Source organism: Coffea arabica, chromosome 1e (genome assembly GCF_036785885.1).
Source record: "Coffea arabica cultivar ET-39 chromosome 1e, Coffea Arabica ET-39 HiFi, whole genome shotgun sequence".
In the NCBI taxonomy this organism is placed as follows: Eukaryota; Viridiplantae; Streptophyta; class Magnoliopsida; order Gentianales; family Rubiaceae; genus Coffea; species Coffea arabica.
Window position 1 is genome coordinate 35,664,397 of NC_092311.1, and position 13,956 is coordinate 35,678,352.

Sequence of the window (13,956 nt, forward strand, 5' to 3'; positions counted from 1 at the left end):
TATTCAATGTTCATGAAAAGTTTTAGTTTAAGGAAGGCATTGCTGGCATAATTAGACCAACTTTCTAATAGTTGATGTTTCCTATTTCTAATATGTAGAATAAAATATGAGATCCTGCATATGCAACTGAAACAAAGGCGTCCAAACGTTAAAGAAATTACATCCAAAGAGCCCCCAAAGAAACGAAGAAATTTTGCATTACACATCCCATCTATAAATCGGCAAAACGGATGAACCTCGTCCTCATTCAATTCCTCCAAAATTTCTAAAGATAGATTAGCTTTTACCAAAGACTTGAGCTTGCAATTTGAGCCGATTAAGAGACTTGCAAAATATATATGCTCCAAATACTCAAGATTGGGGATATTAAAAACAAGCCTGTCTGATCTTGAGTACGAAAGCCACGACAACTTCGTTAGGGAAGGAACGTTGATATCAACTAATTCAACATCACATAATTGTACCCCAGAAACCCGCAAATCGTCAAGCAATGGGAAGCTTGATGAAAGTGCCCAGCCTGAGTTATCTCCATGCATTATAATTTTTTCCAAATCCAAGACCTTAAGATTTGGCAAGCATTGCAATTTTGGAACCTTGAGGACAACCTTTCCACCTAAATTCAAGACTACAAGAGTTTTACAAGTAAAGATTTCAGTTGGAAAGACTTCCGACTTTCCGATATCGATTGCTAAATCTATCAACCCAGGGGCGGAGCCAGAAAAAATTCTTAGTGGAGGCAAAAGCAACACTAAAATTTTTTACCTAGTCTTTTTCTAGTTTTTTAAGCAAAAAAAAAAAAAAAACCACCAACAAGTACAAAATGATGCATATATTCCATGAAAAATATAAAAAGACAAATTCAAAATTATTAATGTAATAATAATTTTATTTCAAAAACAAACTAAACTATTTACAATTGCTCACTATGAGTTCTTATATTTTGATAACTAATTTGGTTGTGGAAGTAAGAATGACTCTCGATTGTGGAGGGAAAATGGGGACTAGTGGAGGGAAGGAAAATTGGAAAGTGGGGACAAAGGAAGTGAATGATATGATTGGATGAATTGATCAAGAAAGAGAATAGCTAGTCACTTGGTTGTGGAAGATAGTGGCTCTCGATTGTGGAAAAAAAATGGAAGCCAGAGGAGGGAAGGGAAATTAGAGAGTGAGACCCAAAGAAAGTAAATGATATGATTGGTACTTGCTAGTTAAAATGAAAAGACTTTTTTTTAACTTATTTGAAATAGAATTTGTGCCTCACGTATCTTATTATAATTTTATTTATGAACTAATTTAAAAAATCACGTAATTCTTTCACATTTTTTCTAAAAAAACTCTGAAGCACACTTAAAATTATATAAATATTATAGAAATTTAAGGGTTGGTGGGAGCCCATGTCCCCAGTGCCTCCACTTAAATCCGCCCCTGTATCAACCACAATGCCAAGAACTTGAACATTGCGAGAAAGCACTGAAGATATCCATGAATTAAAGACAACTATTTGGCCAGCCAGTTTCTGAAATCTAAGACGAAACTCACTTACAGAAGAAATTGATTCAGCATACTTAAGTAGTCTATTAACAAAATCTGTAAATTTCTTGACACCATGGGTACCTGTACCTCCATCTTGTGTTTGAGCCATCTTGTGTTTGAGGATGGATAAGCAGAGAATCATCAAGGTCAAGTTTGGGTACACCAAAGAAAATGTACCTCCATCTGGTGGACAAAATGGATGTGGAAGCTGCCAATTTTGTGGGAACAAATGAGAGAATGTGGCAGAGGACGCTGTCCGACAAGGCACTGAGTCGATCTTCTTGACAATCATCATCTGGGCTTGCTCCAAAATTTTGAAGCATTTGGGGTTTTCTCCTGCCATAGACCTCACCAGTTGGGGTGGGGAAACTGAAGATCAGTTGGAGAGCATGAGATATTGTGGGGTGCAGTGAGTTGTCGGTGAAGTGAAGAGAGTGACGACGATGATCAGGGGAAGGAAAAAGGGCAGTGGCGCTGAAGGGAAAGAAGCCCCTTTGCCACCACCTCATCCACTGCGACCACTGCAGGCGAGCGAGGAGCACCACAAGCCCCCTCTTCCAGTGATATGGTGGAGCGGAGGGGGAAATGAAGCGAGAATTGATTGGGAAGCGGTTTGTGATGATTTTCAAGACGGACCAAGGCACGAATGGTTGTTATTTAGTAACAAGAACCATGAACAAGGGCACCAACGATATAATAGTTTTTGGGCAAGTTATAATTTTACATGAATTATTCGTAGAATTTAATAAAAAAATTTATAATTATTATATATGAGATCTACATAAATAATAATAAAATATTATACATCTGTTATAAAAATATACAAAAAATTTACGTAAAATTACAAAATCTTCAAAAAATGTTACATTATTCAGAGATCGCTCCCTTTGAGGAAGTTATATTCCAGTCAAAAGTTATGTCAAAAATTGTGTCAAATTCACTTTTTCAAAAGTTTTCAAAAGTTATGCCTTTTTTATAGATTTAATTACATCCACCTTCCCAACATTTGGCCAAATTGCCAAATAGATCCTCGGGTTTAGACAAATAATAGTCCAACCCTTAGAATGGACAAATGTTTATCAGGGACCCGCTGACGACAACAACCATTATTAAGTGTGCTGATCTCAGCAAAAAAAAATCTGTGTTAACACCCAAAAATGCTCTTATAGCACCTTACATATCATTGAAAGCATATAGTATTTTTTATTGTGTGTAAACTGGAGCTAATTAAGTAAAAATCTAAAAAATAAGAAATATTTAAGTAATTATTTCAGAAGAGAAAAACAAAGACAAAAGAAAAAGGCAAAAGACAATTTAAAAAATTGAAATCAACTTCTAATTCATCAAGGGAAATGTTCCTCGCCCAAAAAAGAAAATAATGAGCTAACAGCAAAATAGGAAAAAAAAAACTGTCTTAATGAACTATTTACATGTGTATTTTTTCCTTTTTGAAATAAATGAAATATCTACTAAAAATTAAAAAATTAGAGACTTTGATGCCTGACAAAGAGACATAAATCCACACCTCAATTACAATGGAGTAAAACAAAACAAAGCCTCCAAGACCTCCATTATCATCTTCTTCCGGTTCTTGTCTCTATCCAATCCTATCCAATCAATCTGGCTCTGACTAGTTTTTTATCAGGGATAATTTCAAAAACCTCCCTCAAAGTTTTTGACAATTACACTTAATTACTCTCTAATATTAAAAATTACACTCCCCTCCCCTTGAATGACATATTTGATAACAATTTCAGTCCCTGCTGGTAAAAGCTTTCTTAAAATTTGAGAAAAAGTGCTGATACATAATTTTGTACCAAATTTGCCCTCATTGTACGTATGAGCAGTAACAAGTCATCATTTACTTATCAGGCAAAACTATAACTTGGTAATTTTGGAGTTACAGCTGACTTCTTCCAGGGCTTAATAATTCTAGTAAAACTGATTCTGTCATTGCATGTAATGACAAGCACAAAATAATAGTCCTCAAGGTTTAGGCCAGGAAGCTTATAGAGCCAGGTGGGTCAGCTTCTCAATGGCAGCAATGGATGTTCATGTTGCATCGTCTATGTTCCTCAAACCCTTTTTGAATGGCCATCATGTTCAAGTCGAGTGAATCTGGGTTTTTCTCAATCATCTTCCGAATAACTTTAGCTGCATCATGCAACAAGCTGCTCGAAGAGGAAGAACCATGTGAAACTGGTCCGGACCTCCTTCCATGAAGCTCATAAGTTGTCCATTCACACGTGTGAAACAAATAAAGTGGAGGCCCACGTTATCTCTAGCCTGTGTGTCACCACCAGTAGCTGCCACAGAATGAGCAACTTCCATTTCTCTATCATTTTCAAGGAATGTTGCACATTCCTCTGGGTTCATGTTTGCCGTAGTTTTAAAGAACTTGTTCGGGTATGAGCCCTCAGCAAGATTTATCTCTGAAGCAATATTCCCAACGGCATGAAGAAACTCAATTGTTCCGCAGGCATTTCCGACAGTTTGTTTCATAAAGTATACTGCAGCACTATGATCCTTGATCAAGCTGCCTTCTTTTATTCTTGCTTCTTCAGTTTCTGGCGTGATGGGATACAGGAACAGCACAGCAAGCACTGGCTTCGGAACCATTTCCAAAGGTTCTTCATCCAATCCAAAAATAGCTCATTTTCATGCCTCTTGAACATTTCAAAAACAAGTTCTTCAATGTTCACATCCATAGTTTCGCTACTTCTCGGAATAACACGTCTCAAATGTAACAGATAATTAAAATTCCCAGGAACTTCATGAAGTGCCCTTTCATAAACATCACTAAGAAGCACTATGTAAGAATACTCGTCAGGATTCACATTGGGAATTCTAATTTTCTTTCCTTTGTAGTGAAGAATAATGTCATGGACAACTACACTAGGCATCCTGTTTTCACACTTTCAAGCATTAGAATTTCATATAATGATTAATTCCAACTTAATGATGCTCATTGTCTATTACAAAGTCAGAGAATGAGAAATTTTTCTCACATGAACAGACATCAATTAAACATGCAAGGTCCAGTTGATTAAGGCCCTAATCAATGATCAAACATCTTTATTTCTACTAAAATCTCAGCACAAATTCTTCAGATCATCAACAATGAACTATCAGTACAATAAAGTGTAGAAGCAGACTTCATCATTAGTTTATGTCCAGAACACTTGCTCCAAAAACATCAAGCACACCACATGCATGTCAAAATCAACCACAATAGACATGACCTCTGATTCATCTTCATTAGACAATGAACACCCACAAATGAGGATTAACCCTTTAGCCTACTTTTACAAGCAATCTAACACCTATATCTTGGCCACATGCTACTGTGAAGGGCTTCCATGGTAATATGACAAGTATTAAGATGATCAACAAGATACGGTACTTAAAAAAACTTCTAAATAAGCTCAATAAATTAAAACTATTTGATCTTTTACCTATAGTGATGTTGATGGAGCTGAAATAGCTATATATCATGCACATTTTTGCCCAAATTCTTCACCGGATGAAGGATCACCAACTAGAGGAAGCTTTGGTTTCTTGAGTCCGTCCCTTTCAAAAGTAGTTTGGTTTCTCTTGGTACTGCGTAACCAATTGGCACCTCAAGTTCTTATATCACCCGCAACTGGCGCCAAGAATTATTAAAAAAATTTAATTGATGCAATTTCATTTTCTCATTTTTTAGCAGAAAATGTACAACTTTTTTCAGGGCAATTTAGTCATTTGGAAGTTATTGATGGTGACATTTGGTCACATCCATCTGAAAAATGAGGGGAGTATAATTTTTAATATTAGAGGGTATTTAAGTGTAATTGTCAGAAACCTTGAAGGAGGTTTCTGAAATTATTCTTTTTTATCATTAGCACTTCCTCCGTTTCGTTTTGCCCATAGAGATTTACACACACTCAAATACAAGATTACAATATTATTCATAGAGCTGGTTTTTTGTGGAAACATCAAAATTGGTCTAAAGCTATTATCTTTGGCTTACTAGCGGCTCTTATTTGTAAGGGGTGGGCAAAAATACCGGTTAATCAGAAGATTCGTTATATTCGATTCGATCTAAAAATTAAGATATTCGATCCGCATTATCTGATCGGATCAAAAAAGGATCGGATATCCGCTTAGATGTGGGAGAGCTAGAATCACATAATTAAAAACATACAAATGAAAATTAGGATACCTTGAGAACTTCATCATCTTCTTGTGGGCAGAGGAGGACCATTTCTTTGGCATTATTGTTCCTGAAGCATGTATGGATGGACATCTTCTGTAACATGGCCCCATGCTGCAAAAGATATCTTACGATCTCAAACTAGTGCTGCTACCAAGAGAAATTTTTTATTTCAACTTCCCTAAGGCGTTGACTTAATCACAGTGGTTTCTCTTTAGCACCAGGGTAAAGGTCTATGAAAGGGATTCTTTCATCTTCCCCCTGCTTTAAAAGAAAAAGAAAAAACAAAGAGAAAACTTGACAATAAAATCTGCGGCTTTGTCTCTTAATCAGTCTAAAAAAGAAAAGCCACAACCATCATATCTTTTCCTTTCGAAGAATCTTAGTTCAAATCCTAACTCACCATGTAACAAACTAGCATTTCCAAATGTGGTGCACTCTTTTAGTAGAATCTCTTAATTTTCCCAATTATCTACTCTACACCTACTCTAATCTGTTCTAGCAGAGGGCCCAATTGGATTTACAGGAGAACCGACTGGGACTGAACTACTATCGAAACAGATTGGTGCACTACGCATCCGTATGGATTTAGAGGAAGTCACCTAAAATGACAAGTCACGTACAGCGGCAAGTGATAGGAGATAAGATTTAAACTTCTGACCTCCTACCCCTACCAAACCTTAAAAGGCTTTGGTGATGGCCAACAACCCAAATGATTGATGGTTAGGTAACAAATTATCGGACTACTAGACAGAAACTTCACGTCATAGGGAAAGCAAAGGTCATTCAACACTTCAATAAATTTGTACCATAAGCTATGAAATCCTGAAAGTGCCAGTGAATTAAAGATATCCAAAGTCAAAAGACATTACCTCCAAAGAAACCCCAGATAAACGAAGAGATTTTATATATTGGACATTTCATTACTAAGTTGGCAAAACTTGTTCCCAAATTCCAAAGACATATTAGCTTTTACCAAAGACTTGAGCTTGCACTCCGAGCGATTACAGGAATTGCATCACAAATGTGTGAATACTTAAAGACCGGGGGTATTAAGAGCAAGCCTATCGGATTCCGACCATGTATGCCACACCTGTCGGAGGGGAGGAGCAACCACAAACCCTAGTTCCGGTGATAGTGAAAGTGGTGTTTCTTCAAATTTGGGGAGAGGGGAAAGGACTATGAAGTTAATTGTATTTGGATTTGTGAATTTTTAAAAAAAAAAATATTTATTATTTACACATTTTTCAATTAATTTTTTTTTTACAAATTTTCTTAACAATTTTTTCGTCTACATATGTCACATTACAAAAACTATTATAACAATTATTTCAAAATTTTTTTGTAATAATAATTAAAAATCAAACACTATAAATCTATTTCTTTCTCTTTCTTTTCTAGTCTTTTTTTCTTTTCAAATTTGTAGTTGTCATAAACTCCTTTTAGCCAATTAAATAGGCTTACGATTTTTTTTCTGACTAATGTAAGTTAATTAAGTTAAAGTAATACTTTTTTCATATATCCCTACACGAATATTAATTAACTCGTATTACTCCATTAAAACTAGATGGTTTTCATAACTAACTAATTTTTGGAACCAATCACTTTTTTACTTCACTGATGCAAGGGTCAAGCCAATCAAAGTTGCACAGTTTACTAAAATGAGATGCGAATCGTCTTTTAGTTTCTTATTCATGGTTCAAGAAAACATGACAATATTCATTCATGGTATAATAATAGAGGATGGTATGAATTACTTATGTTGAATACAGTTATAGAATATTTAACTCGATATCTCAGAAGATCAGACGTCTATTTGTGATATTATATATTTTTTAACTACAATAATTAATTAATAGAGTATAGTATTCATTGATAAAAATGTATAGGAATAATTTTAGAAACCTCCCCTAAGGTTTTTAACTATTTCACTTAGTTCCCTTGAAATTTTAAAGATTGCACTTTCCTTCCTTGAATTGACACTTTGGTAATCAAATCTTGAAATAGGGTCAAAATTTTAATAAATACCCTAAAATGCCATTATCTTATAAAATTTAATTTATTCTTCTAAACAATTGAAAAGTAATTTGACACAATTATATATATATATATATATATATATATATATATATATATATATATATATATATATATATATATATAAAGGGTCTCAAGCTTCTCATGCCAATATTTGTTATTTGATTATCAACTATAACAATAAATCTTTTGTTGTAATAGTTTACTTTTTGTATAGTGCTTTATTGGGGATATAAATTCTTTCTAAGATAAAGAAGAAAGTGTTATCCATTTTTTTAAGTTTATAGATTATTTTTTAATAAAAGTTTATGGACTAGTTTAGTGATAGAACTGCCAAAAATTAAAAAATTAAATGTACACAATTTTCTTCTTCCATCTATGACCCCCACCCACCATTGCCACCACCCCCTCCTTCCTCATCTCTCTTTTCTCTCACTACAAGAAATTTGGCCTAACAACAAAGAAACTTGTCTCAGTTGAGAAACTTTAGTGACGAGTTTTAATGTCGTCATAGTTGATCATGGGTTCACCGTCAACAGTGACAACATAGGATAAGTCGTCACAATATGGAGGGCGCGCAACTAGCCAGTGTAGCGGGAGATCACCATTGTGATGATTGGAAAATAGGTTGTCACTAAAATTTGTCCTACAGTGACAACTTAGAATATCATCACAATATGGTTGTTAGTTCTAAATTAGTGACAACAACTAGTCGTCACTGTCCAAAGTGTTTATTCCCATCTCACTTTCACTAATTCTACTATGCCACCTTAATTTTTTCAATATGGCCCATACGTTGTAAATAAATTTTATTAATTCTACTATGACACTCTAACTTTTACAATTCAACCCCATATACCACCTTAATTTTTTCAATATGGCCTATATGTTGTAAATAAATTTTATTAATTCTACTATATGACACCCTAACTATTACATTTTAGCCCCATATGCCACCCTAATTTTTTCTATATGGCCCATATATGCCGTAAATAAATTTAATTAATTATGTTATGACACCCGAACTTTTATATTTTAGCTTTGTATGTGGTAAACTAATCTCATTAACTCTACCATAACATCTTATCTTTTGCAATTTAGCCTCGTATATGATAAACCGATTTCATTAATTCTATTATGGCACCCTATGCTTTACACTTTAGTTGTGTTTATCATTGGCAAAATGAGGAAGGTATTGTAAAAAAAATGTATACCTATATTTTAATTATTCCAAACTCAGCCAACCTTGTTATAAAGTTAAAAAATATCATGAATTCATTATTTAGCTCTCTTGACAACAGATGGGAAATTACTAATTAACATAGTGTGAAAATAATGGCAACGAATAATAAAATTTAATATGAAATTAAGTAAAAATCTTGACAATTGCATGATTGGAGTTTGTTACGTATTACAATTTACAATAATCAAATTGTTTATGGTTTATGAATCAGTACTTGTATCAAATAGATTTAGTGTTTCATGCATGTATTAGTAACCCATTTTGGTTATTTGATCAACTAAATAGATTGTTTGGTCTTGTCAAATCACAATTCATGCATAATTGATAAAATTATTAAATTGATGCCAAAAATATTTGCATTAAAAGATCTTTTTTTGAATCATAAACATATTTTTAATAAGTCTTTTAGTTTTTTAACATTATTTTTTGAAGAGATCCTAAAAAACCTATGTTAGGAAAAAAGAAAAAATCCAAAAATACTAAATTTTCATATTCCAAAGTTTTAATACAACTCGTGAACTAAAAAAGCTCAAAATAATAAACAATGTTAATTACACAAAGATTGGGAAAAGAAAAAAAGATAGAAGGCATTACTTTTATAAAATAGGTTCAACAATTTAGAGAGAGAAGGCATTATTTTTTAGTGTGCAATAGCGGAAGTAGGAAGCTGAAAATTGAAGGAGTAGAGACGGGGTTCTAAAAGAAGCAGAAATGACGTCATTTGAAGTTGATTTGGAAGAAAAACACTCAACAACACTTATCCAAATTTCAGACAAAACTCATTTCCCTCTTTCTTTGCCTTCGGACACGAATTCTCTTCTCCTTTTCTCCATTGGGATCTTGCTAAATTTACTGAGATAATCACTAAATTGAGCTACCCAAACTGATAGGGCAACTTTAGTAGAGTAGCAGATAGGAAATATCCCTAAATTGACCCACCATTTGCATCCTTAAATTGAGCTACCCAAACTGATAGGGCAGCTTTAGTAGAGTAGCAAATAACAAATATCCCTAGTTCGTCATAGTTGCTTGCTGGCAAGACCACGGAAAATTGACCATGAATTTTGGGGAAAAACTAGAGCTTGAAGACTGAATCATAAGAAATAATATGTTAAATGAATCATAAGGAAGCTGAAGACCTAAGGTTGTCACGGCATAATTTGAGGTAAATAATCTCAATATTTTCCATCTATTTTCTAACATTTCTGTCTAATATAGGTCGTGTGAGCTGAATGTTGAGCTGTGAGAGTGAAACGAAGTGGGAAGGAGGGTTGCAAGCTGAATGTTGAGCTGAATCGTGGGTAGAGATCCAGATCGAGTCTTGCATGGAAATGCAGTCACTACTAAGATACTGGAAGACAAACAAGTTAAATCTAAGCATACGGGTAACAAAACTTAAACCTCTTAACAGTTTATTTAAATTCGTACCCTCTTAAAAAAGTCCAAAACAGAGTTTCCATAATCTTTTTGGCTGCACCCTATCTCCGGCCGCATGGCATGTTGGAGCAGGTTATTTGCTTATATAGCAAGTTGAATAAAAGATTCTGTTGCGTGGCTAGACATGCTGCTACATGTGGTACTGCTTAGATGCAAAAGAAAGATAGTCTTCAATAATCGAACCAAGATGATTGAAACTTTGAAAAGTACTTGATGGTAATTCCCTAGAAAAAACTCCAAAAATACTTTAAAAATGTAATCCCTCTAGAAGAAACTTTAAAAGGTAGTTTTGTGTAATGATCAGAGTTCTAGAACCAGAGGGATTAGTTCTGAACTGAGACAGGCATTCCTGGTTAGATTCACCAGCTTAGGCCACAATCTATCCAATTTTGCTCCCACTCTCGACAACCTTTCCCATCACACCATCACCCCAGCAGTACATTTGCAGAACAGTTAGGAAACAAGCTAAATGCAAGGCAGAACACATAGCTAGCCATCTCCTGAATCTTAGAAGCTTTATGCATGTAGTTCATTCTTTTGCTCAGCCTTCTGTGCAACTGATTTTGTTTCTGATGGTAACATATCTACTCCTATTAAATAGGTTGTTACACTTGGTGCATTATGTTTGGTGTTCTGTTTTCTGTATATTTCTTAACTAATCAGTTTTTTCATTGGAGCCTCAGTTGAAAAATGGTTCACAGCTTTTTCATTGCCATTGTTGCAGCTGCTTTACACTGGACTCAAGAGACAATTAGACCCATTTTTACCTCTATTCTTCTAATTTTTCATTACTTGTCAGGTAACTTCTTTAAACTATGTTTTAATAGATTGTTTTTGACTTGTCAGTCTCTCTTTTAAAGGATGCAACTGCAACAACACTAACAGATTTGCAGTTGCTGCCATTTAGCAGTTCCATTCCTTATTCCTTCAAAATGAAATTCATGGATGATTGTCTAAGCTAGCAAAATTGTGTGTTTAACATATAATCTGGAAAAAACACAGAGAAGTAGAGATTTTCTTGTCTTATATGAACACCTGATTACTTGAAGCATGTAAATTGTTTCAGTACAGTGAAAGCATGTAATTTACTCTTCTATCCCATGCCTACTTATGCACATTAGGAATTGCACTTATATCTTTATAGATTCACCTCAAGAAATCTATTGTTTCATAACTAGCTTATGCATGCTTATTTCTGGTTGTAATGTGTAGCATAAAATTTGTGACTTATGTTCTGGATTTGTAACTCTAGGAAATGGACAAAAATTGGATGAAACTTGATAATCGAAAGGACGAGTCTTATAAACTTGGGGTGGTTGCTTTCTTAAAATTCGCATATTCTCGAAAGACAAAACACTTACAATAGCTTGCCTTTGTAAACAATACAATAACTTTTGCAACCATACAAAAAGTGTGGTGGAGGACCACTTATTTACATTTGGAATTAGAAAAAGTTATACCAGATGGATACACCATGGTGGACAATTTCGACAGGAAATTCGAGAGGATAGTAATCAGAGCAGTGATGAAGAAGGGGATACTGACAATGAGGATTTAAATCATATGCTCAATGACATAGGCACTGCACAGTGGGGTGGGAATTGGTTTAGTAGGGAAGATGATGGTGAAGGGAGTTCAATGTTGAATGCTAGTGAAACTGATGCCTTCCTAAAATTGTTGGAAAATGCAAAAACGGAACTTTATCCTGGAAACAAATTTTACTCAAAACTATCTTTTGTAGTCACTATTCTACATTTCAAAACGATGAATGGGTGGACTATAAACTCGTTTAACACATTGCCAGAGATCTTTAAAAAGGCACTGTTGGATCATTAATCTAACGTTAAACTTATATGTGAATAATTATGTGCTGCAAACTGTCAAATAAGGTTAAGTCCAATTAAAGTGATCAAATATGGTTTGGACTTAATGTATCTTAATAGGATGTAAACCTTTAATGTGTAGAGATTTAAAGGTATTTTCTATTTCTATGATGGGCTGAAATAGAGATTCAAAGAGTAACAGAATTATTATCTATAAATAGGGTTATGGTCCCCATGTCACAAGTATTCTATTTGTCGTATTTTCTAGTACCACAAAATAAATCTTTCCTGATATCCTATCGTCAGGAAAGATATCAGAGAGAAAGTAAAGGGCTCTCTCAAGAATTAACAAATACTTGTTGACCTGGAAGGGCACCTAAATATCTTAGAAGATTCAAATGTCAGTTTGTCGATATGAATCCAAGTACGCTTCCTCAAATTTTATCGTTAATTTATTTCTTAATAATCGTCATATAGATTTTAAGTTTAATAGGTGATTGTTTTCACCAAAGGTTAAATATAAACACTACTCGAACAAGTGGTATCATAGCTAAATATGATTGATTATTGAGAAATAATTTGATTCAGTAATATATATATATATATGTATATATATATATTTATGTCTCACGAATTGGGTTTTGGTTATATGGTTGTCGGCTAAACAAGAAAACTCTTGGTAATGGCCAATTGGTCACTAATTGGATTCTTGTTCGTGTCATGATTGTTTCTCGGTGCGGCTTTATGTTTCGGTTTCATGTTTCGGCGGTCATGATTTACTATGTTTTTTATTACATATTAATCTGTGGATCTTACCATGATGGACAAGTCTTCATAAAGCTTTCATATTTATAATTGTTTACATAAGGCATGTTACGGGTATCATGTTATTGCACAAGTCATCGTAGGACCTATATGATTTATATGTTAAAGGCACCACTCTTGTTTACCTGGCGACCTGAGGATTGTTTCGTTTACCGAGGGTTCCTTTTTAAGTAATTTGATTATATAGCTTTCGTGACTTGTGTTCTTGTTTGAGAAATAATATGTTTTTATTTATGTTAAGGATATAAGGGTTTCTTTAATTTAAGTGAACCCTAATAAAGATAAACAAGATATTTAAACCCTACAAAAGTCCATATGTTTGGCTCACTAAATATACAGTTTATAAGACATTATGGACTGCAAGAAAAAAAAAGTTTGGGCTTGCATGATAAAATTGGGTCAAATTATGGATATGGACTTTTGGTCCAATAAGTATTGATCCAATTGACTGATTTGACCTGATTTCACTGGTTTGAGCACGTTTGACCAAAGTTGACTTTGATCAAATTTTTTATTTAATTTGTATAATTTTAAATTTGAATATTGGTATAATTATATATATATTTTTGGAATAAATTAATTGAAACAAAATGCCACCAAAGTGACTTCTATTGTAAAAATTAATTTATTTTAAAATATAACTAGTTGGGTACTTAGACTAATGGATTCCGACCTTGCATTAAGGAATGATTCTCCCCCGTCTTTTACTGATCAGAGTACCTCTAATGAAAAGAGAAATAATGAAAGGTGGGAGAGATCAAATCGCTTGTGTTTGATGATCATTAAAAAGGCCGTTTCAGAAGCATTCATAGGAACAATGTCAGAAATTACAGTAACCGCTAAAGAGTTCCTTCAAGATATTGAAA

General features: G+C 34.0%; 1 pseudogene; it reads right to left on the reverse strand.

Moving 5' to 3' along the window:
* Positions 1-3,294: 3,294 nt before the first annotated feature.
* On the reverse strand, positions 3,295-5,787 carry LOC113693554 (ubiquitin carboxyl-terminal hydrolase 3-like; annotated as a pseudogene).
* Between the last annotated feature and the right edge of the window lie 8,169 nt (positions 5,788-13,956).